The sequence below is a fragment of the Tachyglossus aculeatus genome, chromosome X2 (genome assembly GCF_015852505.1).
Source record: "Tachyglossus aculeatus isolate mTacAcu1 chromosome X2, mTacAcu1.pri, whole genome shotgun sequence".
In the NCBI taxonomy this organism is placed as follows: Eukaryota; Metazoa; Chordata; class Mammalia; order Monotremata; family Tachyglossidae; genus Tachyglossus; species Tachyglossus aculeatus.
In genome coordinates this window covers 21754435-21759843 of record NC_052100.1, presented here as the reverse complement: position 1 = coordinate 21759843, position 5409 = coordinate 21754435, and the positions used below count along the sequence as shown (strand labels likewise).

Sequence of the window (5409 nt, the reverse complement as noted above, 5' to 3'; positions counted from 1 at the left end):
CACTGTCGAGTCGTCTCTGACCCACAGCGACTCCATGGACACATCTCTCCCAGAACACCCCACCTCCACCTGCAATCTTTCTGGTGGTGTATCCATAGAGTTTTCTTGGTAAAAATCCAGAAGTGGTTTACCACTGCCTTCTTCCATACAGTAAACATGAGTCTCTACCCTCAACTCTTACCCACACCGCTGCTGCCCAGCACAGATGAGTTTTGACTTGTAGCAGATTGCCTTCCACTCACTAGCCACGGCCCAAGCTAGGAATGGAATGGGTATGCCTCTGCTTGACACTCCCTCCCTTAGCCGAGACTGGTAGAGTACTGGAAACTCTCCAGGTGCGATGCTGAGAGGACTTGGGAGAAGATTGCAGCAGTAATTATAAAGGGGTAGGCAGAGTTACTACAATTTTTCTAGAAAAAAAAGGTACAGTAGCATTTAGAACAGAAGGTTTAGCAACTATATCTGTAGCTATAGGGTACGTCACTGAACTCAAAAACGATTTTATCCAGTAAAGCCGATAGCTAGAAAAGCAATTTCCCTATTACTGACCTGAATTTCTTTTTTGAAGGGTGGGACTCCAGCTAGAGTTGTACATGGCAATGGATTCTTAAAAGTTTTCTTGGACAGTGTTAATCCAGCTCCTTGTGGGTAGGAAACATGTATCCTAACTCTGTGGTATTGTACTTGCCCAAGTGCTTAGCGCAATGCTCTGTACCCAGTAAGCATTTAATAAATACTACTGATTGATTGATTGATCAATGTCTAGGACTATTAAGCCATGTCTGGGTTTTTCAGTCTCACCTTTTTAGGGTCCTACTTTCATCTTTCAGTGCCCAGAGTGCTGAAGAGAGAAGCTAATCCTAAAACCATGTAGGTGGAGAGAGAAGATCCTTTAAAACATCAGAACAGAAGTAATGGAAAACATTGCTTCTCCATATATTCTGCAATAGCATTTTCAAGGGTTTCAACCCATGTCTACACTTTAAAAACCTTATTGATGTAAACAGGAGATACTTCTGCACAAGTTTGTAGGAGACCCATAAGCACCTCTGCTTTACTACCACACTCTATTGGGTTGCATTTCCTGTATTCATTTTAACTCACTATAAATAGGAAGGCCTTGAGATGAAGTGAACATTTCTTTCTTTAAAACAGATTATCGATTAATTATGAGGATAAGGGAGACAAGAGTTTCTTGCAGGTTAACTTCTTGGTCTCCAGGGAAATGTGAATGTAATTGTAAAAATCCACAGTAAACAGAAGAGATAGGGAAGTATAAAGCTAGCCATGGCTGCTGATAGATAAGAAAGAGGGCAACATGTCGGCATAGCAGGTTCTTAACTCAACAGCTATGCCAACATCTTGCCTTCTCTCCAGCTCTGAGTTAACAGAAGCGATTCCATTCTTTGGCAACCTTCAGTGTCCATAGTCTTCACTGCACCTGTTTCACCTGGGAAAGGGAAAAAACATGTTATTGAAATATAAAAAGAAAGTCTTGTTTTTTTTGAGGGCTTTTTTAAAAATAGGGATTTGATCTAAATGGACCAGGAGAATGTTTATTCCCTACTTGTGAAATGGCAGAGGAAAAACTAGCCATACAAAAAAATGTTAGGTCAATAAACCCATGAGCTGATGATAGCTAATTATAGCCCATTAAGTTTGCATTTACTATAACCAGGGCAGCATAATGGTCCTTGTTTTTTTTTCTAATTACTCTGTTTTGCAAATTGTCTGCCACTTAGTTGCATCTAAACAACAGCAAATGAATGCAGCAATATTGTGGTACAAAGAATATGCTCTAAAAATATCTCCTAAAATAGAAAACTTGGCATCATCACCATGATAAGCTTTTCACACAGTATATATGATGCAACTAATGCAACAACAACTTCAATATGGGATTTAAACTTCCTTCATGCCTCCCAGATAAAGAGAAAGTCCCTGTTTCCCCCAGCTTCCTGATGGTCTGTTGTTTAAAATAAAATCACTCAGGTATTAGGAGGGAATGTGTCTATCAGTTCTGTTATATTGTATACTTTCAAGTGCTTAGTACAGTGCTCTGCACATTGTAAGCACTTAATAAATGCCACTGATTGATTGATTGATTGATTGATTGGTTAGGAGCCTGGGCCACGTAAATCTTCTCCAAATTGTTAACCTGAGACATACTCAAGAATGCTTTTCAAGCACCATATTCCATCATTGTTTCAAGAGAGTTTTTCTTTTAATTGGTTGACTGCAGGCAGCTCAGGAGAGTCAAGACTCATTCCCTCCTTCAGCTTCCCGGGCAAACACATCTCTTCAGAACTCCAGAGCCACCCAAATCTGTACCATAGGCAGACACTAAAGTTAGAGCTCTGAATGGAGAAATGGTAAGTACTATTCAGGCAATCGTTTGGTATAATTAGAACAGAATTCCAATAATAATGAATGATTGTGACATTTGTTAAGCACTTACTTCATGTCACACACTGTTCTAAGCATTGGCATAGATACAAGTTTATCAGGTCAGAGACAGTTCACGACATACATGAGATTCACAGTGTAAGTGGCAGAGCTGGGATTAGAACCACCCTCCTTCCCCACAAAAGAGGACTAAAGCATAGCAGTGAAAAAGATTATGTTTATGTCTTTTGGCCAGAACTGGAATATAATCCACCTTTAATTTATGACTTCTTTTTATGCATGCAGGGCTGAAAAATTTCAAAAACAGTATTATGGAAAAATGTATGATCCAATCAAAGGCATAACTGGGGGAGGTGGGGGAAAGAACATCCAGTGAATGTGTTGATTTGGCTGCTGGAATCGAGAATTTAACAGGAGGTATATAAAGCTGTGCTCACTTACTGATATAAAATAGATGTGAGATTATCTCATCTGGGGCTGGAGGGAAGGAGGATACAGTAGAGAAGACCAAGCCCTCTCCCCAATGGCAAATTGCCCTTGAAAATGTTACTGCCATATCTTTAAACTGTATATTATAAATCATCTATTAATATTAATTTCTGTCAACAGCTCTAGACTGTATGCTTGTTATGGGCAGGGAATGTGTCTGCCAACTCTATTGCACTGTACTTTCCCAAATGCTTGGGATTAATTAATGATGATTTTCTCTTATTCAGTAGGCAAGTGACAGAGTTGGGACGAGAACTTCGGTCTCCTGTCTTCCAGTCCCTTGCTATTTTTTAATGATATTTGTTAAGCACTTACTATGTGGCAAGCACTGTACTAAGCGCTGGGGTAGATACAAGCTAATCAGGTTGGACACAATCCATGTTCCATTTAGGATTCATAGTCTTAATCCCCATTCCTCAGATGAGGGAACTGAGGCTCAGAGAAGGTAAATGACTTGCCCAAGGCTATGCAGCAGACAGATGGCAGAGCCGGGATTAGAAACCAGGTCCTCTGACTCTCAAGCCAGTGATCTTTCTACTCCCACATCCATAGCCCTCATTGGCTATTTTTACTCTTCTCAGGCTACAGTCTTTGTCCTAGTTTTTCTACTCACATAGCCTCAATTATCACCTCCATGCTGATGACTCCCAAATCTACCACATTAGCCTTGACCACTCACCTGCTTTACAATCTCATATTTCCTCTTGCTTCCAGGCTATCTCCAAATGGATATGTTGGGTCCTCTAGACTGTAAGCTTCTTGTGGGCAGGGAACACATCTACCAACTCTGCTGTGTTGTGCTCTCTCAAGCGCTTAGTACAGTGATCTGCACATAGTAAATGTTCAATAAATAGTGTTGATTGATTGGACAACTTGTCAGCAGTTTAAACTCATTATGGCTAAAACTGAGCACCTTATCGTCTCTCCTAAACCCACTCCTGGAGTTTCATGCACAACATCTACCCCAGCACTTAGCACAAGTCTCACCCCATAGTAAGCGCTTTAGAAATATCACTATTATAACAATAACAAACCACCATCCTCTCTGTTCCAGAAGCTAGCAACCTTGGTGTCATTTTTGACTGTTGTCTTTCACTCTCACATTTAATGAGAAGCAGTTGGATCTAGAGGAAAGAACACAGAATGAATAAGTAGTTAGATGGCATGGGTCCAATTCCTGGCTCTGCAACTTGACTGTTGTGTGACCTAGGGCAAGAACAAGTCATTCATTCAATTGTATTTATTGAGCACTTACTGTGTGCCACGCACTGCACTAAGTGCTTGGGAGAGTACAATACAATGATAAACAGACACATTCTGTGCCCACAACCAAGTCACTTAACTCAGTTTCCTCATCTGTAAAATGAGGATAAAATGCTTGTTCTCCCTCCCTTTTAGACTCTGAGCCGCATGTGAGACAGGGACTGTGTCTAATCTGATTTTATTATAACTGCTCCAGCGCATGGTTTGCAATAAGTACTTAGCAAATACTACAAGTATTGTTACTATTATTTAGTCTGTCACTATATCCTGGGGGTTTTTCCTGTACAGTATTTCCCTTCCTCTCCTCAATGGTTTAGGCTATCAGTATCTCTGGGCCAATTTACTGCATCTGCCTCCTTATTGGCCTCCCTGCCTCCAGCCTCACTATTCTTCAGTCTATACTACACTCTGCTGCCTGAATTATCTTTATAAAACCTCATTCAGAACACATCACTCCCCATTTCTCTTTGCATCAAACAGATGCCCCTGACCATTGGATTAATAATAATAATAATGGTGTTTGTTAATCACTTTGACACCTGTCCACATGTTTTGTTTTGTTGTCTATCTCGCCCTTCTAGACTGTGAGCCTGTAGTTGGGTAGGGACCATCTCTAAATGTTGCCAACTTGTACTTTCCAAGCTCTTAGTATAGTGCTCTGCACACAGTAAGCGCTCAATAAATACAATTGAATGAATATATGCCAAGCACTGTACAAAGATCTGGGAGAGATACAATATAAACAGATTGGACATAGTCTCTGTCCCACATGGGGCTCAGAGTCTAGGAGGGAGAGCAGGTATTTAGTCCCCATTTTACAGATGAAGAAACTCAGGTACAGAGAATTTAAGGGACTTGCCCAAGGTCACACAACAGGCAAGAAGAGAGCTGTGATTAGAACCCAGATCCTCTGACTCCCAGGCCTTGGCACTTCCCACTAAGTCAAACTGCTTCTCAGCTCTTCTCCAGCTCTCTCCATTTTACAGACCCAATCTCTTCACCCACTACACTCGAGCTTGCTCTCTTCACTCCTCTTAAATTAACTTACTTAGTGTGCCTTTTTCTTAACTCTTCTACCTTCCACCCCTTGTTCATGCCATTTTCTGTCTGAAACTTCCTCTCCCTCTCCCCACCTTCTTCTCTCCCTTCAAATCCACGAGATCAATTCCTACACCCCCATCTTCAAAGCCCACTTCCTCCAAGAGGTATTACCCAACTAATCTCCACCTCACTGGTCTTGTCTTTCCAGCA

At 41.1% G+C, this 5409-nt stretch overlaps 1 non-coding gene across 1 annotated transcript; it reads right to left on the bottom strand.

The window, feature by feature from the left end:
• Positions 1 to 215: 215 nt before the first annotated feature.
• On the bottom strand, positions 216 to 353 carry LOC119949730. The gene has a single exon (XR_005457270.1). It is a non-coding gene; the product is annotated as a small nucleolar RNA SNORA7 (small nucleolar RNA).
• Positions 354 to 5409: the final 5056 nt, after the last annotated feature.